The sequence below is a fragment of the Rhipicephalus microplus genome, chromosome 5 (genome assembly GCF_043290135.1).
Source record: "Rhipicephalus microplus isolate Deutch F79 chromosome 5, USDA_Rmic, whole genome shotgun sequence".
In the NCBI taxonomy this organism is placed as follows: domain Eukaryota; kingdom Metazoa; phylum Arthropoda; class Arachnida; order Ixodida; family Ixodidae; genus Rhipicephalus; species Rhipicephalus microplus.
Window position 1 is genome coordinate 139,788,148 of NC_134704.1, and position 25,798 is coordinate 139,813,945.

A 25,798-nucleotide genomic window follows, 5' to 3' on the forward strand; every position below is an offset into this window, starting at 1 on the left:
TGAGACCGGTGGAGGCACTCCATGTTCCGACCTCAGTAATAAAAAGAAAACGACCGGGTAGGTAATGTGGCCACACTGTACCCTTCACAAATATTTATATGCTGGTGCAGTCTAATGACAAACTTGTCGTGCAATAGGCATTGCCCACAATAAAAAAATGTTTAGCACATACAAGAGATTGTAGCTTGTTGCAATGATAAAAAAATGCGACCCCGGACACAATGCTATGTGAATGAACGAACTATTTACTATTTAAATAGTTACTTATCCTTTCATTACTGACGGACTTTATTTATTGTGCAGTAGTTAACTTAGGACGAGCAAGGAGAAAAAGGGATTACCTCTGTCCCATCCCACCCTCTGTTAATGATGATATGCAAAATATATTTCACAAATTTCATTAGGATAATGTTTAAAAGAGAGGGTAAATGTCATTCAATTGACAAATGAACAAGCCCTTGTTGGTGTCTCGGATGGTAGTATAGTATTTAGATACTGTTCTGTAATATACTGCTATAACCCAAAATATGCATACTTAATGAGGAATTAGGAAGATTAATCTTGCCATTTACTAAGCAAGCTCACAATGCGTTCATTTCACATTTAGTTTTGTATGAGCATAAAGATACTTCTATTAAGAGCCTACGTGGAATCGTAATGCAACAAGATAAAGAACTACGTTTTACTTCAATTGTTTGGTTTGTAACATGGCCCTAAACAAGTAGATATGATGCGACGACATTGTATTATCTGCGTCGAGGCTCAAGTAGTTCTGGACATTTTGAATAGGATTGGTCACCCCTCCCCCCCCCCCCCCTGACGGCGTCGCGAGCTGTTTGGCACTCGGAAATGCCACACAAGTTTTCTAACCTTTTCCTTCAGATTTTATTAACAATAAAACTTTAGATGCCTCATAAAGCGTGAAAACTGACCTGCGCCTCACGTTGACGGCAACACGAGGGATGGAAAATTATCGCTACATGATGGCAACATTGACAAATCGTAATTGATATTTCGATGATGAATAAATATAATAAGAACCTAATTCGAACAGAACAGACTACGGGTTGCCGAAACAAACAAGCCGACGTTATTTCACTGTCTCGTATTTAGCCGTTTTCTGCATAATTCTTTTGCATGTATGGCAACCAAAATTTTTTTAACTGCAATGTTCACATGGACCTTACGATGAGTAAAATGAAGCTGGACCCCCTCTGTGACGTATAAACTTATGCCTGCCAGACTCAAATAAAGTCTGCAGCTTGCATGAACAAAGCGTGTCTATGTTTAACTCTACCGGAGCTTACGGCTCCTATTTGTGAGTTCTTTTTTAAATAGATTGTGCATGATGGCTTGCAGTTACCACTAATTCTTTCTTCAAGATATCCCTCAGATCAACGCAGATGATCATAACACGGAATCATCTTTCTCGTGCAAGCAGGCATATAACACAGACTTTACCAATTACAATAAGCAAATATCATGCCCGAGTTACACAAAAATAACACCCGTAGGTGAATCATTGCATTGAGCTTAGATACAGACTGTTTAGGCTGCAGACTATGCGTGTTACAGGGAAAGGGCATTTCAATGCAAGTTCTCACTCATGACTTTTCTCTTTTTTATTCTCACATATATGTAAAAAATGATGTGTGCCAAACGCACGTAATCCACACTGCAGTAGAGCAATGACCCTGACCACTTTGTGGAGTGCATGTGACAGTCGTAGAAGTGCATGTGACACCGCCTCTGAAATATTGAGCGATTTTTAAAATGTCCCAAATGTCAAACCTTGGCAACTTTTGCAGAGCATTTTATTCCACCACCGAATATAGACTGTTCGCGCCCTCACCTATTTTTATAGGGTGTGTTCTAACAAAGAAACAAGTTCTCACCTAAGAAAGCTCTATCCCCAGAACTTCGGCACGTCCGCCATTGGTATGTGTAAGAGAGCCATGCCAGAGGGTTTACGTTTTGGCCGTAAATACTTTCTCGTTAATGTTGTAAACAATAATTACGCTGATCAGTATTAAAATGTTCGTTATACAGACTGAAATTTTTATTTTTCTCGGGAGTGGTTCCAAAATCTTTTCTTGACTTTCACTGCCAGTTCTTATCAAGAACGTGAACCGTGACACGAACATTTTTCTCTGTGGGAAAGCCATCTACCTGCATATTACCAAACTTGGTTGACGTCACAGGAATTATGAAGCTTTATTGCATGGGTCAAAAAGTTATCTTAGTAGGACTGCGAGAGCGTTGAGGTAAGCTCGAATTTGGTTGTAAACAGACTATAGATGGTTTTTCATGTTTTTCAAAAACTAGTTTGCACTGTTACATGATGACTTCATGCCTTGCGGCGCCACGCTAACAATAGTGATATTGCTGCAGTTTTTCTCCCTTTAGAGCTCACTTTTATGAAATCACCAGCTGCTAGAGGTAATGAGTAAATTGTGCTAAAAGTGCTAGATACTCTTTAATTTCTCACAATTTTCAACATAGAGTTAGAGCATGCTTTTTCATTGATTTCCTGCTCCTACAACCACCACCAATTTTTGCCACGTTTTGCCGCCATCGGCACTTCTTGCGCAGTCGAGCAAGCACAGGCGAAGAATCTTGCAAGCATCTTTCAGAAGCAAGACATGTTTCTTCAAACATTTATTGTGATGCTAGACACGTTCTTTGTGCCTTTAAAGCATCTTGCTGTTTTTGTTTTGTGAATTGGGGAGCTGCCTAATGAAAGGGATGCGAAGTGGAAATACGATGCAAGTGGCTGACAAGAGCACGGGAGCACTATCATGTAGCGAACACTCTATGCACGTCTCCTTCATAGAGACAGGCAGGCTCGGACGAATATGGTTTGCGGTTGCATCAGCGAAACAAAAATTACAAGAAGAATTGAAACTGCGCACTCGCGTATAGAATTTTTTGCACGTGTTTGTAGCATGAAGTTTCAAGTTTCAAGTTTCAAGTTGTAAGTGTGTGATGCTAAAAAGCTTTTTTTTCACGTATCTTTGAGGAATTCAGCTGAATTATGAGAATGCATGACAGTGCAAATACCAATGTTCTTCGAAAAAAACAAGGACAGTTCTTCACAGTAATTAATGTGTATTTAGAAAAAGTTGTTAACAATTCAGAGTACTTTATGCTTTACTATGAAAGAGCTGAAAGCCGTCCCATGGGCATCACACTTGATGATGCCGCATCGACAAAAATTACGGCTGGGCCAGGCCAGGCAAGTGGCAAATCATATGTCGTGTCCCAAGCAGATGTGTTATAGAGCTTGGAAGTCATTCCTCAACTACTTGAACAAACGTTTTTTGTTTTGGAAATGAAGTTTTAAGCGTAATAGATTTGTCCTTCTCCCTGACACTTACGTTAGCGCCAGTGTTGCCAGATGCTATCGAGAAAACAAGAGAATTGCAAATGAGCTCTGTGGAAATCCACTAGGTGGCAGAATGAGTAAGAAAGGAAAAAAAAAGACAACAACCCGTTCGGAGCATGAAGTCACAAGGAAATACTCATAACAAAAGAAGTCTTTATTGGGAGGAAACATAAATAGTTTCCCAAAACTCAAGAATATTTTTCATTGCGGTTAAAAATGATGCCGTATACAGGAAAGCTTTTTTAAACACATCGAAAATATTTTCAGCTATGAACAAATGCACATGGCTACTTCTTAACATTAGATCTAGGGAATTACTTCAGTTCGATTGAAAGCACGTTTACCGTTACTCACATTTCTCCAACTTACTTTTCAACACTCAACAATGAGCGTGGGCTCACGGGGTGGTTCAGAGGTCACCTAAAGAGGCGGTGTGCAAGATGTTCCCCATACAAAAACATAGTAGGACGAGGTATGGGTGTGAAGATTAACCTTCGCCTAAAGCACTTTCTACACTCTTCATGGGGAATCATGCGCACATCCATGCAGTCAATTACTAAGGCATCGAAACAGACGGTAAAGGACCAATGCGTCCTAGTGAACACAGTGATCACTAAAATAACTACGTTAGCTAGAAAAATGCTAAAACTTCCTTCCCCTCCAACAATGCAGCAAGCAAAAGTCGTACAATTGACTCGGCGAAAAATTAAGTTGAAATCCATGTATTGTGAGCGCAACTGGTAAACCTTGTTAGCGTTCAACATCATCTTTTGTTTTGTACCATTATGAATGAATGCATAGATATCGTTCAAATATCCACCTTACAATATCTTAAATGCCCTTACATAAGGGCCTCTGCTGTTAGAAAAAGAACATTGCTATTTTTCAGCTGTAGTAAAATAAGAAGTATTGGGGAGTAGTCTACAATGATTGGCGTTAAAACTGTTGACGTAGCATAACTAAACAGATGTTAGTATGCACCAACCGACGCCAGTCCCGATCGCTTCATCCGGACAACTTGCAGAGAAATATTATGTCGGCGTCCCATCGAATCCATGTGAATCGACCCGGTGAGTCCTGAAATTTGAGCCTGCAACAAGCAAAGGGAATACGGTGAGCGAATTAGAACAGAGAGTCGTTTTTACTGTTTCACTTGTTTCAAGGTAGAAGTTCTTTAAGGGCTTAAGTGCCGCAGCTGTCTGTCGTAGCCGCGCCTCGTAAGCGACCTGTTATCTAGAAGGCGCTCCCATCGCTCGCATCGTTGGAGATTTTTCGCAAACAGACAAACAGACAGACAGACAGACAGACAGACAGACAGACAGACAGACAGACGGACGGACGGACGGGCAGATTAACGGACGGACGGACGGATGGAGAAACAGAATGACAGACGAACAAGTGGACGCTTCGCTCCACACATCATTTCATTCCGTATATATGCCGGAATGTTTTTTGTGTTATCAAACTATTTAGTGGCAATTTTCAACTTCTGATGCAGGCATAATATCTTTGCTTTATTGATGTGAGGAGAAGCTAGGAAATGGGCTAGTTCGTTAAAAACTATGAACGTGTCTTACGCAAATTTAACATGTGGGTGGATTTCGACACACACTTACTGCGCTGGCTACTCCAAAACTTTTAAAGATATTCGCCAAACATCCCGCGACTTTCTCACGGCAATACATGCATCAGCAAAACGGAGGAAAGCGTAAACTGAAGGGCTCGTTTGTTTTGTTAGATGCACTATTATTGAGAACTAACAGACAATAATGCCTTAAAAGGATAGGGGAAGGTATTACAAACAATTGTAATATAAGTGTGCCGAAAGAAACGTGGGCAAAAAGATAATTTGCCAGGAAAGTTATGTTTCTGTCCGCTTTTCTTTTTCAGTTTACATTACAATTACCTATATTAACATCCCCTATGCTTTCGATGGCATTATTGTCTGTTAGTTCTTAATAGTAGAAAAAGGGATGCTTCAAACTGTCAAGCGGCGTACTTAGCGCAAACATATTACATAACAAGGAGAGTGAAAAAAATTTCTGAGCGTTAAAAGGGCAGAACCTTTTTAAATCTGCACAGCAATTTTGAATTCACGACCTTTCAAAAAGTGTTGTTTTATAACATATTTATGCGCTCCCTGAATTCTATATATGATGTTACCTCTGTATAAAACTGCATAAGGAATAGTTCATTTCTTTATGCAATAAATATGCCTAGTATATGTACTTTGTAGTATATATGTAGTATATGTACTTTGGTATATGTGAAGCAAATGAAACGGCTGCGAGCGCATCATGAGTGTGGCGTGTAGTCATGTTGTTACATTACATGCGTGTCATGACTTCTATGATAAGGGTCTGTCGCTTGTGTTCGCCATGCAGTCTTGTCATACTACGCCAGTTTTGCAACATGTCACGTGAACGAAACGACCGCAACAGCAGCAAGACCATGACATGTAAATCATCACATTCGAAACATAGATGTCACAATTTTCATGTTTTAGTGGGCGTTTATGCTCATTATACAGTTATGTTATGTCATACCAATTTTGGTATCGATACCATTACCAAAATGACCAGGAGAGCTTAAAGTTGTAAGCGGCTAGATAAATAGATAGATAGATAGATAGATAGATGGATAGATAGATAGATAGATAGATAGATAGATAGATAGATAAATAGATAGATAGATAGATAGATAGATAGATAGATAGATAGATAGATAGATAGATAGATAGATAGATAGATAGATAGATAGATAGATAGATAGATAGATAGATAGATAGATAGATAGATAGATAGATAGATAGATAGATAGATAGATAGATAGATAGATATGCTAAAAGTCGCCAAAGAAATGCATCGCTTTAAAGCGAAATTATGAAATTAGAGCACACACTGCTCAGCATAAAGAAACTTTACGCAGTGCGTTTTCCAGTAAACAGGGCTCTCTTTTTATATCTCAATCCCTCGTTCTCCACCAGCGCTCGTCTTGTATCCTTCCTATGCTCTGTTTTCGTGTTTCGCGCTGTTTACCTCAACGAGCTATGAGTCGTTACCGACTTTCTCCGCTTTCAAAACTAAGTATCTTTTTGAGAGATACGTATATGGGAGCAAAGATAAGGCTTTCCCGCAAGAATTTGCTGAGGGGCTTTTCCATAATCCTCTTACCCATCGATTCTATAATCCTCCCCTGGTATCACAGCCTGACACACTTGGCTGAGTCAGAAACAATGTTGGAGCTCTTATGCTCAGCCGTTAAAATAATGTGTTATATTTGAATGCAACAAAGGATCTCAGAGCTGCAAAAAACAACAATACGAGAAGCTTGGTACTGCAAAGTAGGGAACATTTTTCGATAATAACACAAGGTAAACAAGATAGCAGCAAGAACGCTTGTCAGTTAAGAAAGAATCTATCTGTTCCATTCAGAGCTTATTTTCAACATTCCCAAACTCATAAGCGCTGATTGTACAGAGTGAAGTCCTGCTGTTAAACGACAGAAAAATGATTCAGATATATTCTACACACCGAGATTATATTGGACTAGGAAATACTTACGTAGAAGCTCAGATCAAAAGCGGGGTATCAGTGTGACTTTTTTGAACGTGATAGGCGTCATTCCTTCTACTAACTTTTGATTTCAGTAGTGGCGCTTGTCGGAACTGGAGCATTTGGACGGGATATAATTATCGCAATACAGAATAATATGTGTCTTTGCAGTCTGCTGCACATTGACACCTAGTTTTTGCGGCTTTTACAGATGTGCAGGAAGTGTCATGGCACACATTAAGGTTAATATATTAAGGATAATTGATGAACGACATCAGGAACCAGCCCGATTGTGTTGAAGGTTGATGTCAGATAGACACCTGCTAACTGCAAAGCTTGTGTAGGCGCTAGTTGGTCATGCACGCATACGAAATCATATATATGCTTTTGTTCGTTTTCGAATAAAATTTACTGGTAGTAGGCACAAGTCTTGTCAAACGTGTTTAAAGTCCGTGCCTGATTCGCGCATAGATGCGTGGTAATAGCGAGTGCCTCTTTCTTTGAATTACATAGTATATGAATACTACCGCTGAATAAAGCCACGTGTATGTATTCATAATTTGTACTACATCCAAAATACTTGTGTGTTATGGTAACGGCCAGCAGTTAAGAAATTCTGTAAAAATTATTTTAAGTGGCAGCTGAAAGCTTTTTTATTTCATCGTAGACACAGTCAGCGTTTTTTATTCATAAACGGATAGCCATTTTCGCCAATCTGAAGTGCCAGGAGAAGACAATATTGAGTGCCAGAGCCAGTACTAAATACCTCAATGCCGCACGCCCTAAATTCTCCTACTAATTAAATTACCACGCTCTGAGATTCCGGTATTATGTTTAATTCTTCCTCTAATGCATAAAACAGAAGGTACTACTCTTAACATCAGATCATGTCTCGTTTTATATAGCACTTAATAATAAATCTTCGTGTAAACGTGCGGTGGGGCACATATGAAACACAATTAAGCAAATGACACGTCGCGCTCTTGTCTCTTGCTTTTTTGTCCTTCATGTGTATTGTTCTGTACGTGTTCCCGAACATATTAACCCACCAACTCCCACCTTGCTGTTCTAATTCATCTAAAATTACGTAGTGTACAATTCCACTGCGCCAAGCAATATAAAAATATCACAGCGTATCCACGGAGTGAATGATGAATAGTGGGGCGAAGCGCCCATCTGTTCATCCATCCGTTCATGTGTCCGTCCGCCCATTCATGCGTCCGTGCGTCCGATCGCGTTCAATAATGCAGATGGCATGCGGGTAACACTAACGAAAAGCAAGCCAAGGCCGCCGTCCGCAATCGTCTTCAAAGCACCCGCCGCTCTGCTCCATTCGTGCCCCACCAATGATCCGGCACCTACGGTGACTATATAGAATATAAGAGAGGCACTCGTTCTCCGCGCACTCAGACAAAACACGCGCAGCAGCCAATCGAACAGTACCGGCACTTCAGAGAGTAGCGGCAGAGTAACGCCATCTAGGAAATGAGACGAAAAATTTTGATACATTTCTTTCGCTTTTTTTTTCTTTCTCTTCTCTTCTTCTCTCGGTTACGCTTCACAAGTGACAGGGTTAAGCTAAGAGAAGCTTAGCCCCGAAAACGATATTAGAAAGAGATTGAAACACGCGTAGCGAAATGTGTTGTATACATAGTGTACACAGGGACATCGCATGCATATTTTTGGACGTTTGAACTAGGAGCCCACACCTGTTTAACTGCGTCGACGAAGGCCTGCGACTGTGGTCCATGTCGTGACGCTTGCGGCTCATGGCATTGCACGCTAGGTGGTCGAGCAAGTGTCCGTTCCGACGCTAGCCTTTGAACAGCACGTACCAGAAGGTCCAGCGCATCTTGTGTCAAAGCCGCATCTGTCTGGATGGAAGCATAATCAGCCGGTAGCATCAAGTTTGTCGTAGCATTTCTATTTTTGTCATTTAGAACTATGGAACCCAGCCTGTTTCTTACCTAACCCTACTTGACGTGCCACCACAATTCTTTGGCCCACCGAACGTAGAACTGAAAAGCTTCATGCTTTTTTTTCATAGTCGTTTCAATGGCGTTTTCACCCCATTAGTATGCAATTTATGACTATGTATCTTGCCGTGGACTACGATGGGTAAACATATTGTTACGGTTGGATTAAAGGATATGTCAATTTATTTACAGGGTGAGGATGAAGTTCGGTAGTCGCGGTAAAGGTGGAGTCCTCAGGTCGCACTAGACAACGTCGTCTTCCTCTTCTACATACCCAGCACATACTACAGCCCGGCTCATACCGTAGATATCCCCGGTTCACAGACGAAGCCCGCTGGGCGAGTTTATGTCACTGGAGGGATGAAATTTCTTGAGGCGAGCCACGTGCACCAGCTGCGTTCGATTTGACCAACGAGAAGGTGTCGTCAAGCGTGCCACAACGTACGTCAAGTCAGTCACGCGATCTACAATGACGTAGGGGCCTGTGTACTGAGGTAAACACTTCTGACATAAATCAGGTTTTCGTTGGGGGGTCCACAACCACACAGATTCACCTTTTCAGAATAAAATGACATCATGGCGTTTATCGTACCGTTGCTTGGAGCGATCTTGTGATGCCAGTGTGCGCAAGCGAGCAATTTGGCGGGCTTCTTCAGCCCGGCACAATGTTGCGGCCACGGACTCATCGGTATGGAGCTTAAATGGGAAGATTGTATCAAGGGATGTGCGTGGTGATCGAGCGTAGAGCAGGTAGAAGGGCATGAAGTCCGTGGTCTCGTGCTTCGCTGTATGGTATGCGTAAGTGATAAATGGTAATATCTCATCCCAGTTTTTGTGATTGGATGTGACGTACATAGCGAGCATGTTATTAAGAGTTCGATTGGTGCGTTCTGAAAACCATTCGTCTGGGGATGGTATGGTGTCGAATGTTTGAACTGTGAAGTACAGAGGCGAAGCAATTCTTCCACAGCGTCCGCAATAAATTGGCGACCACGGTAACTGATGATTACTTGAGGTGGGCCATGGCGAAGAACAACGGTGCGTAACAAAAAGGCAGCGACGCCATCAGCTGTAGTAGGTGGTATCGCTGCGGTTTCGGCGTATTTGGTAAGGTGGTCAACGCACACTATTATCCAGCGGTTGTTGTTTGAAAATCGCGGAAATGGGCCCAATATGTCGATGCCCACTTGCAGGCGTAGAAGTGGTTCTTCGGGGTGAAGAAGGCCGTGCGGTTTGCTGGTAGGTCGTTTGTGACGCTGGCAGTTCTCGCAGCTCGAGACGTATTATTTCGTAAATTCTCGCTACCGAGGCCAGTAAAAACGTTGCTGCACTCGATGCAGGGTGCGAATGAACCCAAGGTGTCCGGACGTTGGATCATCGTGCATAGTACGGAGAACGTCGCATCGCAGACTTTGAGGTAAAACCAGTAAATAACGTGCGCCGGTTGCTGAGTAATTTGTTTTGCACAACAGTCCATCACGAATGCGAAAGCGACCACTGCTTTTGAGATTCCAAGCGTCACCGAAGAAAGGCTCTAAAGATAAATCATTCAATTGTTCTTGTTTGAAGATATTGGCGTCAGGAAACGTGTGAGAGACCGCAGCAAAACAGATATCGAGGGTATCTGCACTGTCCTAAGTCGTGGTCATAGGCAGGCGAGAAAGGCAATCGGCGTCCGAATGACGTCGTCCACTTCTGTACGAAATGCTGAAGTCAAATTCTTGAAGGCGTAAAGCCCATCGAGCAAGGCGGTCAGAAGAGTCTCAGAGGGTAACAAGCCAACGTTATGAATGATGGTCTGTCACAATCGTGAATGGACGACCGTAGAGGTAACATCGAATCTTCTGAATCTCGAATACAGCCACTAAACATGCTTGCTCTGTCACCGTATAATTCATTTCAGCCTTTCTTAGAGATTGACTCGTATAATCAACAACATGCTCTGCATTATCATGGCGCTGAACAAGCACACCACCGATGCCAATTCCACTTGCATCACTGTGCACTTCTGTAGGAGCAGAACGATCGAAATGACATAAAATAGGCTCAATAGTCAGTAGAAGTTTCAGTTCAAAAAATGCGGCATCACAACCAGGTGTCCATTCGAATGGGCTGTCTTTTCGCAACAAGCTCGTCAGTGGGTGTACTACGTCCGCGAATCGGGGCACAAAGCGGCGAAAGTATGAATATAGGCCCAAGAAGCTGCGAAGTTCCTTCAGTGTCTGGGGTGCTTTGAATGTGCCGACTGCTTCGATTTTACGGGAATCCGGCCTGACACCATCTTTGTCAACTAGGTGACCGAGGACTAAAGCTTGTCGTTCAACAAACCGGCACTTCTTCGAGTTCAAAATCAAGCCAGCCTTTCCGACACAGTCTAAAACAAGGCTTAAACGGACGTTGTGCTTTTGAAAGGTACGCCCAAAAATGACGACGTCATCCAGGTAGCATAAGCACACCTCCCATTTAAGACCACAAAGGACAGAGTCCGTAAACCTTTCAAAAGTGGCGGGGGCGTCACAAAACCCAAACAGCATCACATTGAATTGGTACAGTTCATCAGGTGTCACGAATGCGGTCTTCTCCTTGTCTGAAGGGTGCATAGGTATCTGCCAATATCCTGATTGTAGGTCTATTGAACAAAAGTACGAAGCCGAGTGTAAGCAGTCAATAACATCGTCAATCCTAGGCAGCGGATATACATCTTTTTTGGTCATGGCGTTGAGTCTTCTGTAATCAACGCAGAACCACCAGGCACAATCTTTCTTCTTAACCAAGATGACCGGTGCTGCCCACGGGCTACACGACTCTTCAATGACACCTTTCTTCAGCATTTTATGAACCTGGTCGGCAATAACTTTTCGTTCTGAAGATGACACTCGGTAAGGCTTTTGTCGGATCGGATGGGCAGTACTGGTGCCAATTCTATGGTGAGCGCGAGAACATGGTAAAGGTAGTGGCTTCTTCTCTTGGCAAAAGTCAAACACAGAAGCATGTCGCCTAAACAGATCTCGTAAAGTCTGCTGCTCGTGTGACCGCAAAGTGGCGCTAATCATACCTAGGATTTGCGACTCGTAAGAGCAACTGCGCTTGCCAGAGACTGTAACTTTCTCGCTTCCATCGTTGTTAACGGCCGCTACAGAACCTTCAGTGGAATCATCGAAGACGCCAAGCTTCATTCCTCGAGGAAGCACAACCGGCATTGGCGAACAGTTCAGTGCCCACAGAAAGGTTGCTCCTTCATCAACAGATACCAAACAACGAGGGACGAGTATGCCTTTCTTAGCACATTGAATGATGGCAGGTTCAGCGATGGCGTCAAAAGATGTAACAGATTCTGGGGCTAACACCGCAACTGAGGTATTGGGAACGATACCAAGCACCTCCACCACAAAACTGTTACGGTTGAATTTAAGGATATGTGGATTTATTTACAGGGTGAGGATGAAGTTCGGCAGTCGCGGTAAAGATGGAGTCCTCAGGCCGCACCAGACAACGTCGTCTTCCTCTTCTACCTACCTGGCACATACTACAGCCCGGCTAATACCGTAGCAATATCTTATATTTCTGATACTGATTCTCCTTTTTGCACTTACCAAAAACAATGTCATATTTTTTTGTGCAAAACAGGCGTATCGCACAGCCGTTAAAAAATGAGCTACAACCAAGTTTGACGACCGGCAAAGTGCATCACGTGAAAGCCTTTTATTCGTATCCGCAGGATCAACAGTGATGACATGCATTTTTTTTCATCAAACAAATACATCAGCAGTTAAAGGGCCAGTTGTACATTACAAGGTAAGAGAACGAGTAAAACAATTAACGCAAACAAAATGAGCGCCAAGAATATAGAATCAAGAAAGGTGCGGCGGGGAGCATTTATTGGAATCTTGCAAATTAGAAACTAGATTGATGAGCAAAAATCGTGATGGATGCTGGTGCTGCTTCAATTCGCAAGAATACAGTATTGACGGTATATATACTGCCTTAACTTCTGCAAAATATTTTCAATTTCAAAGAACAAGATGGCTTAAGAAAGGGCGCGCCTAGCATGAAGAAGTAAATCTTATCCGAAGCCACTTGCACCTCGTGCCTTAAATATTTCTTAATGAGTTCCCAGCAAGCCATTGTTTCATTGTTTCCGCTGCACTTCAAGACCTTCACACGACGCTCCCTTCTAGGTTTTTTTCAAGGCTTGTCACAACGCAAGAGCAAAAAAAAGTATTGCGCAGTTTTTTTGTAATATAATAATAGTGAATAGCCTTACTGCGTTCATTGCACTCCGACAGACTCTTCTACATTCTTCATTGAACCTGATTATGTATTTTCCACGGCCTCGACATCCCCCAAAACAAGTTATTCTCATCTGCCTCCAAAACGGTAATATTTATTATGTAAAATGTATTTTTTACACGGACGTGCTGGAGACTTTGAAAGTGTGCCTGCTGTGGCCCTCGGCATGGCTTTAGTTTCTGCGTAGCGAGACAAGAAATCGGTGGCGACAATGATCCATCTGTTCCCTGTGGTAGAAGTTGGGAATGGGCCCAGGAAATGCATTCCAATTTGGGCGAATGGCTTTGCTGGTACATGGACGAAATGTAATAAGCCTGCCGGCCTACCGGGTGGTGCTTTGCGTCTTTGACAGTCGGCCCATTTTTGGACGTGATATTTCACAGCAGCAGGTAGGTTCGGCCAGTAGTAACTGTTTTGCAGACGGGATAAGGTTCTAGTGTAACCGAGATGTCCGGAGGTGACTTCGTCATGACAGGCTTCTAGAATTTCTTTTCGCAGCGATTCAGGGACGACGAGCAAGTATGGGCTGGTGGGAAAAAAGTTTTTCTTGTATAGGCCGTCGTTCCTTAAACAAAAAGCTGGCACTCCTCTCGCAAAAACTCGCGGCACGTCTTCACGTCGTCCTTCTAAGAAGTCGATAAGCGGAAGCCGGTCAGGGTCACTGCGCTGCTCTTGTGAAATAGTGGCCACGTTGATGACTCCCAAGAATGCGGCGTCCATAGACTCGTCTATAAAAGCGGCAGGCTCGACGGGTGACCGCGAGAGACAGTCTGCGTCGGCGTGCTTCTTCCCTGATTTATAAATAATGGTCATATCAAACTCCTGACGCCGACGGCTCCAGCGTGCTAAACGGCCGGATAGGTCTTTCAAGTTAGTGAGCCAGCAAAGCGAATAGTCATCACTGATAACCTTGAATGAGCGGCAGTACAGATATGATCGAAATTTGAGAACCGCCCAAACCACGGCGAGGCACTCTTTCTCGGTAGTCGAGTAGTTATCTTGCGTGTGAGAGAGAGCTCTGCTGGCATATGCTATCACTTTGTCGCAGTTATCTTGCCATTGTATCAGTATAACGCCCAGGCGTACATTGCTTGCGTCGGTGAGAAGGGCTGTTGGCGCTTTCTGGTCGAAGTGAGCAAGAACCGGAGGTGTTTGGAGGCGTTGGCGTAATTCGTTGAACGCTGTTTGTTCCTCTTCGCTCCAAAGGAAGGGGACATTCTCTCGTGTGAGCCACGTCAAAGGCGCCGCAATAGACTAAAAGTTGGCGTTGAATCGTCGGTAATAAGCGCAGAGGCCTAAGAAGCGTCTCACTGATCTTTTGTCATGCGTTGCGGGAAACTTTGCGACAGCATCGATTTTGCCCGGGTCAGGTTGAACACCTTCGTGGCTGACCACGTGGCCAAAGAAGCAAATTTCGCAGAAACCGAAATGGCACTTCTCTGGTTTTAAAGTCAGGCCAGCCGAACGTATAGCTTGTAGCACTGCGAATAATCGACTTATGTGTTCCTCGAATGCAGCTGGGAAGACGATAACGTCGTCTAGATAGACCAAGCATGCCTGCCACTTCAGTCCTGATAGCACAGTGTCCATTAAACGCTGAAAAGTGGCTGGCGCAGAGCATAACTCGAATGGAAGCACTTTACATTCATAAAGACCGTCCGGCGTCACGAAAGCAGTTTTCTCGCGGTCTCTCTCGTCGATCTCTATTTGCCAATAGCCACTTCGCAGGTCCATCGATGAGAAATAGCGTGCATGCCGCAGCTGATCAAGAGAGTCATCTATGCGTGGCAGTGGGTAGACGTCTTGCTTCATTACTTGGTTTAACTTGCGGTAATCTATACAGAAACGCAAGCTGCCGTCTTTCTTTTTAACCAATACCACGGAAGATGCCGATGGACTTTTGGAAGGCTGTAATACGCCATCTTGGAGCATCTTCTGAACTTGCTTTTGGATCTGCTCACGTTCTTTCGAAGCCAGACGGTATGGATTTTGACGGATCGGTCTCGTATTTTCCTCAACGATGATTCCTTGCCGGGTCAGTGGTGTTTGCTTGACTTTCTACGTGCACGAAAAACAATTTTCGAACTGGTGTATCAGCTCTAGTAGGCGCTGTTTATCCGAGGGTGACAGGGTTGACCAAATGTTGACAGACAAAGTTGTCGAGGCTGGGATGGTCGCGTCGTCCAGTTGCAAAGCGAAGCAATTACTGGCTTGGTCCACGTTGTCGTAGTAGGCAATCGCGGTGCCCTTCTGGGTGTGACGATGCTCGTTGCTGAAGTTGATGATGAGCACTTTTGCCCGCTCATCATTTAGTGCCAGAACGCCTCTCGCTATTGAAACACCTTGCGTAAACAATAGCGTGTCTATTCGCTCCGCTATCACCTCATTACGGCATGGCCGTTCACATAACACCGACATAAGGCATCAAGATCTCGGCAAAAGCATCACATCATCGGCTACACGTAAACGTTGCAGTTGTTCTTCAGTGGTGGCGTCGACATAAGGATGGGCGGAAAAGGTGACGATACGTTCTGGATTGTTGATGACGGCACCGTACTCTTGCAGAAAATCCATACCCAAAATCAACTCTTTACAACAGTCTGGTAAAATTACAAAAGTGGCGACGAAGCACGAATCACCGATTACGAGCTGAGTGGTGCATTTACCGGTTGGCGTCATTAGCTGTTCACCAGCTCTCCTTATGCTCGGCCCACTCCACGGCGTCTTGACCTTTTTAAGGCGGTCGGCGAGCTCTTGCATCATAATAGACAAGTCAGCACCAGTGTCAACCAATGCTGTTACGTGGTGTCCGTCTATAATAACGCCGAAGTCGGCACGTACAAATTCATTGGCATTAGTACTCGTGGTTGTCGTCATCTTCGTCATCACTGCCGTCACGTCGTCTTTGTGCAGAGGCAAGGGGGTCTTTTTGGCGTCTCGGCGATTGGAAACCTTGCCCCCGGATGTCGCGGCCGTTAGTTTTCCTGGGACGGGCTTGCGGAGCGGTTTCTGACGGCGTCATGGTAGCTTTGGCGATTCGGGGAAGTGTGACCTCGTGCAAGTGAGGGAGACCGCCAGCGACGACTAGGTGAAGACGCTTGGTTCACCGGCAGGTGATCAGCACCATGTTCCCGAGGGTCGTCAAAATAAGATGAAGTGGGCCGAGAAAAGTTTCCAAACCGGGCTTCTCGATGACAGCGGTAGCACGAGATGTGGCCTGGTTCGCCGCAGTTGAAACAAAGGGGTCGACGGTCGGCAGTGCGCCACAAGTCGGTGCGACATACTGATGGTCGCCGCACAGGTTCCCGCTGCCACCACGGCAAGGTAACGGGCCGTGGCTGAAAGGGTGCTTTTCTGGGGCAGGCGGATGACGGCGGACGGCATCAGTATAGGTCAGTGAACGTGGTTTGGGTGGTGGCGCCGGTGATGGAAAGGCTTACCGTAGTTTATGGCGCACGATTTCCGCAACAGAAGCAACTGGGGGCTCGGTAGACGGAAGGCCGAGGGCCCGCAGCTCTTCCTGCAGGATTTGCCTAATCATTTGGCGTAAAGATTTTTTGGAAACAGCAGCGTTTTGAGCGGCGGTACCAACAGGCGTTTGGTCGGGCAGGCGGTCAAAGTGGCAGCATCGTTGCCGGAGCGCCCGCTTGATGACAGTCGCCTCTTTGATGAATGCATCCACTGTTGTTGGTGGATTTCGTACAAGGCCGGCGAAAAGCGGTTCCTTAACTCCCCGCATCAGATGACGAACTTTACTTGCCTCGGGCATGTCAGGGTCAGGGCGGCGAAATACACGGGCCATATACTCAGCGAACATGGCCACGCTTTCGTTCGGCTTTTGCATGCGGGCTTCAATCATCTGTTGTGCGAGATCCCGTCGGTCCGCACTCAGGAACGTCTTGAGAAGCTTTTGGCGGAAATTGTCCCAGGTTTGGAAAGTAGGCCCCCTGTTCTCGTACCTTGTGCGAGCGCTATTCTCCTGTGCGAAGTAGGCACGGCCAAGTTTTTCTTGCACGCTCCAACGATTCACCACCAGACCAACTGCGCAGCTCCGCCCACCTGCTTTGACACTGTTCGAGAACGTTCCCGGACGCGGAGCAGTCACCCCCAAGCCACACAGGCCGTTGTGATATCGCGAGCATGTGCGGCCTTCAAGAATAGATCTAAACAAAGTTTATAATAAAAGCCCCACAAGAAGTACACCTTGCAGCTAAGCTGGAATATGTTGCGACATGCCAGGCTTTTTAGGCTGCAGCAAAAGTGTCATCGGTCAGTAAAAAGCCGCATTGTGCCTCTCGACGTAGGGAGCACTACAAGCAGAATAACCCCAAATACGTGCCCTGTCTGTGTGTGGTCTAGAACATAAAGGGCAGAGTGAATCCTGTTCAGTGGATAACAGGATTTAACGAGAGTTTCTGAGCATGCCTCTCGCACCCGTGCGAAAACTATTCAGGCCTCACAAAACCAACAAATACATTCATGAAACATTATAATCAATCACGTTTTCTGTATTTAAGGCTACCATGACTTAGCGGAAGCTATGGAGTTTTTTTTGTTCGGAGTACTCCCAAAAATAGTTGAAAGCTTCTACACACATCTCACAGGAACTGCTGTTGTACTGCTTTCTTTGCTGATGGTTTTCTGTGACCAGCCTATTTAGTGCAATGTCGGGCAGCAGGGCGTATTCCCAAAGTGGGTTCTGATGTGGCCTGCAAGCTATCCCAATTCATATTGAGAGACATTTTAAAATCGGGCTAGAACTTGTTTCTGTTTTTGAAAGCCCTGAAAACAAACGACATTCAAAGAAAAAACACGTATGTTTCTGCTGTGAATTCATGGGTACCATAGCAGACCTAAAGATTTTTCCACGTTGTCATTGTTTCCGTACTGGTGATATGCTTATAGACAACCAAGTCTACCTCTTTCAACTGTAGCAGTATATTACGAGCGCTAAACTACACAAACAAAACTTCACTTTGTCTAACAATGCATACCACTTTCAAAAAGAAATCCACTGGTTGCCTCAAATACGCAAAACTTATGATAAAACAAATATAAATTATCATGTAAATGTGGATATCATTAAAATGTTGATTACTGTTGATTTTGATAGCGCGTTTAAATAAGTAAAAAGCAAACAAATAAATATTTACTCGAGTATGATTTGTGCTTTGTATAGGTTCGCATTTTGTATCGTTTTGGGTGTTCACTGCTTTGTATATTCTCTACGCTACATGCCTAACAGCACCATTATGTTGTACTGAGAAGTGCAGTTAACTCTATAAATATACGTTTTCATTAATTTAGGTAAGGCTGTACAAAAAAGCCGAGGCCTTGATCAGACACTCTAACCTTTAGCGGCGGCTTTCTTTATATTGTGAAAGGAAATAATACACTCCTCTTTGTTTTCTGGCAGTGAGAAATATGCGTGCTGGCCTTAGTTTTGCTCGCCGTTTGAGCTAGTGGGTCATGCATAATAGCTGCGTCATGTCGTATGTTTATATTTCTTGTAGTTCTGGCCTATTATAGAACAATAAACAAGCTGACATTTATGAAGAAGAAGAAGTGTGTTTTGAATAGGAGCTGCTTCTGCTAACTCCGGCGTATTGCAGTTGTAATTTAAGTCTGTTGATCAGTTTCCGCTGCTCCCTTGGAGGGGATGGAAGTAGACCACTCCGGGCGCCGGCCGGCACCAGCGGCGTCAGCGGCGACCGCCTCCAGGAAGCGGATGGAACAAGCGAGCGACAGCGACAGTGAAGATACTCATGCTTACTATCTCAGCAGTGAGGACTTCTCAGATGATGGTTTCCAACCTGTGCTGAGCCGCAAGGCGAAGAGAAGGAACATGAGGACATCCTCATCCTCAACTATTCAAACTGTAAGGGAAGCGCCAAAATGGAACACTTATACCATCCTGTTTCTGCCTGCACTTCCTACCGTCAGCATGAAACGCCTTAACAGACAGTCTGTGTCGAGGTCTCTGGAAACGCTCGTGCCAAATGAGATCACGGACATAAGAGTGAACGCCAGAAAGGATATACTGGCTGTGGACGTTTTGCACGCAAGTGCGTTGGGCGTTCTACGCAGTGTAACTGACTTGGACGGCAACCAGGTGCGCTCTCGTGTTCCCTTGGGATGTGATGTAGTAACCGGCGTGATCTACGACATTGATGTCGCTATTTCCAATAAGGACTTACAACTTCTTGTCAAGTCAACAACTGATACTCCAATTGTTGATGTCACCCGGCTAGGCAACTCTCGCTGTGTGAAGATTGCGTTTAAGAGCACATCACTCCCCTCTCATGTGAAGGTGGGGTACTTCAGACATGCTGTGCGGCCTTTCATTCCAAAGCCTCTCCAGTGCCGTAAATGCATGAAACTTGGACATGTGAGCAGCGTCTGCGAGAATTCGGTGGTATGCCACCGCTGCGCCGAGCACCATGAAGCGGACAAGTGCGTCGCAACTGTCAAGAAATGCTCTAATTGCAATGGATCCCATGAAGCCACATCGAAGGACTGCCCGCGGATTCAGAAGGAAATTGCCACATTGAAGGAGATGGTGCGCGATCACTCATCTCATCGAGAAGCTGCAGCTAAAGTCAGAAGGCGTCGTTCACGTCGACGTCGGTCTTCGAGGACGCCCTCTACCTTCTCGACACGTTTGCGTAATCCCTCATCAGTACCACCTCGTTTGCCTCCCAGACCACATGCCGTGGGAAAGGCTGTAAAGGACAAAGCCAGTGAGCATACCATAACTGCGACAGAGTGGCCTGCACTTCAAAGGGAAGCAGCATCAAGCGAACCGAAGGAGCTTCATGACGGCCAGTCCGCGCTCTCGGTTCGAGATCTTTCCAACCAAGACAGGCAAGTGACTGCAATCGTCCCGGTTCGAGATCTCTCCAACCAAGACAGGCAAGTGGCTGCAATCGTGCAATCATTAATTGCCACGATTTGCACGCTACTGAGCAGCATACAATCTCCGTCTGCTAAGAGTGCACTGCAAATACTGGATGCACTGAATCCAGTTCTTGCTAACTTCGTATAAGCACAATGGCTCAACAAAATCTCCATTTCCGCACTGAAGTTAAAAGTGCGTCGATTTTTCAGTGGAATGCCAGAGGCATGAACTCCCGTATCTCGGACTTTCGCCAATTTGTTCGGGCCAATCAATTCCCTATACTTGTCATATGTGAACCAAACGTATGAACGCCTTATAGATTGTCCGGTTATGAAGCTTTTTGTTCAGCCGCTTGCGAAGAACGAAGCAAAGTAATTGTTTACATTCGCACAGACTTGACTTATCTTTCGCACCCAATAGGTTCAAATGACGACAATCAGTACGTGTGTCTTCGTGTGAAGAAGAATGCAGTTTCGTTCACGCTTATTGGTGGATATATATCTCCGTCATCGCGATTTGACTGCGACAGATTAAAAGACATCCTAATGAAAACCGATGGGCCTTGGATCATCACCGGTGACTTCAACGCCCATCACATGCTTTGGGGGAGCACTAGGATGAATGCCAGGGGCCGGAACATTGTTACATTCGCTTCCGATTACGACCTTTTCATCATGAACGATGGTACCCCCACGTATCTGCGGGGTCTCACGTATGGCAGTTGCCTTGACCTGACATTTGCGTCACGGTGCTTCTCTCACAAAGTTAAGTGGTTTTGCGATATTGAGACTCATGGGAGTGATCACATACCCACCTACGTGACGATTTATGGTATCACAAAAAATTTCTCTTCCGGTGTTGCAATTGGCACTTACTGGTCGATGTTTGCATCGCGTGTTAAAAACGCTTGCCAAGAAGGCCTCGCCTGCAGCCTGGAAAATACCATAGTGGAAGCTATGCAAGCGTCCAAATGTAAATTACCATTTTCGTCTAAAGTAACACAGTTTGACATCGAACTGGAAAAATTACGAGCTATACGAAGGCGTGCCGAACGACGATACAGACGCACAAGTTCAATTTACGATCTGAGGGAAGCAAGGCAGCTCCAGAAAAAGATTCAACGACGCATTTACAAACTGGAGAGCGAACGCTGGAAAGCATTCTGCGAATCTCTAGACCCTCATAAACCGCTGTCATATATCTGGAGAACAGTTCGTGGTCTTCGCTCCTCTCCACAACAACGGCACCCTTTTAAAGCTTTGGCACTCTATCATGGAAAAACAGAACTCGAGGTGGCTGAAGAATTTTGCACGAGTTGCCGGGAATATTATGAACGAGAGCATCGACGCCGTGATCGTTCCTGAGACGCGATTACCAGAAATGGACATTCCGTTCACCATGGATGAACTGGAAGGTGCGTTAGTCGCTTCTAAGCGCATGTCATCGCCAGGTCCTGATGGTATTACTTATAGTGCGTTGGGACACCTTGGACAAAAAGCTAGAAAAGAACTTTTAACATGCTTCAACAACTCCTGGCTCAGCGGCAGTGTTCCCCGAGAATGGAAAATTAGTCGATTAATACCACTTTTGAAATCGGGAAAATCACCATTGGACTTGACAGCGTATCGCCCTATTGCCCTCGCAAGCTGCCTCGGAAAAGTGATTGAAAGAATGGTTATATTTCGTCTCGAGTGGTACTTGGAACGATACACCAAATACCCTTCTTGCATGGCAGGCTTTCGTCGGGGCCGCCCCTCTATTGACTGTGTCCTTGATTTATCGACATTTGTTCAACAAGAAAAAAGTCGCAAGCGCATATCAGTGGCACTCTTTCTTGACGTGAAGGGTGCATATGATAATGTAGCTCACGATGCCATCCTCACTTCTCTCGCAGCAATGGGCATTGGTGGACGAATGTTTCAATGGATAAAAGATTATATAACTGGCAGGGGTTTCTTTGTACAAACATATGAGGGTACAACTGCCCAACATTACACCTACTGCGGAGTACCTCAGGGAGGTGTTTCAAGCCCCACATTGTTCAATGTGGCCCTCATTGGACTGGTGAAGGTTCTGCCAAAGTCGGTGTGCCTATCCATATACGCCGATGATATTTGCCTCTGGAGTGCTGCAGTTACTCGCCCTCAGGTGCGTGCACGAATACAGCGGGCAGCAACCCTCACAACAGCCTACCTTCAGAAACAAGGCCTAAATATATCAACTGTGAAGTGCGCGTTGATGGCGTTTACACGCAAACCAATGACGCCATACCCTGTTTACATCAATGGGCAGAGTGTCAAATATGCACGGACGCATCGTTTCCTGGGCATAATAATCGACAGAAATCTTTCGTGGAGCCCACATTGTGCGTACTTGAAGAAGAGACTGCTATCTATTGTGCATATCATGAAATTCTTGTGCGGTAAAGCATGGGGAACTTCTGTGGCCTCCATGCTACAGCTGTACAGGGCCCTATTTCTGGGTCTGTTGCGCTACAGCTTGCCGGTACTGACTAACACTTGCAAATCGAATACTCATTCATTGGAGAGTTTGCAGGGTCAGGCACTGCGTATCTGCCTAGGACTGCCCCGACGCGCTTCTACTTATGCCACAATCATGCTTGCCAAAGACCATCTGGTCAGGACATATATAGTTGTGGATTGCCTCAGAGCGCACATTCGACATGCTAGCCGTGTTCCCGACCACCACTTGGCCCTTCTACCTTCCGGAAGACCACGTGCTACGTTTTCAGACGTCATAGCCAAGCACCTAAACAGCATTCCATCAGGATATACGCTAGCTGCGAGAACGGCATGCCCTTTGTGGTGCCTCGACCAGCCGCAAGTACGTCTAGAAATTCCGGGAATCGAAAATAAAAGCAGTCACTCCAGAATAGCATTGAAGCAAGCAACACTGCTATTATTACATGAGTTGTACTTAGACCGAACGCAGATATACACTGATGGGTCCGTGTCATCCAGCAGCTCATCAGGTGCCGCTGTAATTCCGGCTGCAGAAACGACAATCAAGTTTAAGTTGTCGCATATGACTACATCTACGGCATCAGAGCTTGCTGCTATAAGGGCTGCTTTACAATATCTCGTTCAAGAACGTCCAGGAAAATGGGTCATATTCTGTGATTCGAAGGCAGCGCTTCAGAGTTTGCAGTCTGCCATGCGTAGGAGGAGCCATGACCAACTGGTACAAGAAATAAGACATTGCCATCATGAAGCTCTAGCACGAGGGCATGATATTATATATCAATGGCTGCCTGGACATATCGGTATTACCGGAAATCAATTAGCCGATGATGCAGCCATCTCAGCCCATGAAGAAACCCGTGTAGTCCCGATTCCTCTATCAAGCAATGATGCAGCAAGACAACTTTACCTGCTGGCTCGAGATCTCACACGCACGTTCTGGTCGTCTACCAGCTTCCAAAGGTGTCAATTTTATGAACTGGATCCTTCGCTCAAGCTAAAGCTACCATCACAACTTTCTGGCTCCGATGCGACACTGTTATGCCGCCTTTGGTTGGGTGTTGCATTCACAAAGGTGTACTCCTTTCGCATTGGTATGGCAGACACTCCTACATGCGACTACTGCGGAGATGAAGAGACCATCGAACACGTCCTGTGCAGCTGCGCTTGCTACGACACACAGCGATGCCAGCTACGGATGGTTTTGAATCGACTTGACCCCGGACCATTCTGTGTGCAGAAGATACTAGGACCTTGGGCATCTGCCTCAGTTGCGCAGAAAGCAACTAAAGCACTGCTACTTTACCTTAAGTCAACAAACCTGAGCGACCGCCTGTAAACTGTGTGTGCTCCCCGAGTGTGCTCGTGATTGTGTGTACCTTCTCATCTTTCTGCAACCTCTTTTCTCCCCTTTATCCCTTCCCCAGTGCAGGGTAGCAGACCGGATGTGCGTCTGGTTAACCTCCCTGCCTTTCCTTGTATCTTTATCTTTCTCTCTCTCTGACATTTATTTTCTGAAGACAGCTGAAACAGAATACTTCCCGAAGATTAAATACACCATTGGCCACGCGTTTTATGAATGACAGTAAGATATTCGAAATACATAAAACAACGTGCGTGTTGCCCGTATATATGAATCGGTATAACAGAAAACTAAAACGTGCGTTTACAGAGATCGTTGAGTGTTTATTGCGCTTTGTTTTAGCAACAGCAACAAATTTCAAACTCACGTGAAGAACGCCAAGCAGTTCGAAACTTGCAGCACACATCTCGAGCAGAAAGCACGCATGAAGTTAACATACACAGTACGAGTGCGGGCTAGCAAGCGCCACAGTTCGACATCTAATGCGCGCTGTTTAAACAGAAAGAAAGATGCACAAAACAAGTGCTCAAGTGTATAAAGGGCAGGCGTGAATAATTGTTCCTATTATTCTTGCGTTGGGTGTCAGCAGCATGCTCCTTTTGTAAATGCGGCCGTGGCAGCATTCGAAGTGACTTTTGCCTTCTCCCAAATTACGAGTCTGATAAGCACGTGTGCAGGAGAGACAACGCTCTATGAAGGAGGCACTTTGGGAAGACAACGCACACCTAACGCGAACCCATCACGCCATCTCGCTACTTATGCCAGAAACTTGCTAAAGCTTCGAAGCTCTGAGAACTGCCAAACGGTGTTTGGTATGTATGAATGGATTTGCGCTAACATTTCACACAGCATGTGCTCTGGGTCGTACTGGTTGGGACCACGCGCTGAGAATTAAAGGGTTGGTGGCTAGATTCCGTGTGACCAATGCTTTCCACCTAGTTTTTTTTACATTTAAATCTCCTAAAATATATTTTTCAACGTCACTTCCGCCAGGGAAGTACGTCAGTGGAGCTGTGGTAGACAACGGCATAAACACTTTCCTGTTAAAGCAAGAAAATTCCCTACTGTCACGATTTTTTAGATCATCCAAAGTCAGAATCATGTTCGTTTTGAATCATGCAACTTCGTATATTGTGCCAATCAAAAATAATGTGTGCGCTGTAGCGTTAAAGCCCACATGGCACCGGCCCTCGAGCCTAAAGGCACTCTCGTGAGTATTAGGGTGATAGCCGAAATCAAAGCTGTTTTGTTTGGCGGCGACGTATTACTCATGAGCCAGAATGTCAGACCAGTGCTTCAAGTAGTTTGAAAACTGATAGGTGACTGTACTATTCAAATTAAGTATGTGTAATGACATACCTCTGGCGTTTTTGTGATGTTGCAGTTCACACGGCTAAACTTTGTAATTAAATAAGAATGTTATGCAGCGTCTATATACCATGTTGAAGCCACATGCCTGGAAGAAAACATTCTGCTCTCTCACCGAACTCATTCAATTATTCAGGCACACGTGACGAGCTGAGCCATGTTGTTTTAATTTATTAACGGCAGTGCGATTGCGCGCTCCTGAAGCGGATCGCACAAGTCATGTGGAAAAAACAGCGTGTCATCGCGTTCATCATATTCAAGCCGACGATAAACTTCAGCTTGCCCGGAGGCGAATTGCTGTCCCTGAAACCCATACTATTTCTCACCTTGTAGTGCAATCAAATACACTATAGCGTCCTCATTTCAGAGTGGTGGCAATAAATGTAATAGTGCGTGGCAGATGCATGGAATCGAACCCGGCATCACGCCATGCGAGTTTCTAAACTATTGGGTGGTTGAGAGCTAGCCATTTCTTCTATTCTAA

General features: G+C 45.1%; 1 protein-coding gene across 1 annotated transcript in view; it reads right to left on the bottom strand.

Moving 5' to 3' along the window:
- Positions 1-25,798, bottom strand: part of LOC119182358 (glutamate receptor ionotropic, kainate 3) — a 60,115-nt gene that overhangs the window by 21,161 nt on the left and 13,156 nt on the right. The gene's annotated exons all lie outside the window — the stretch shown is intronic.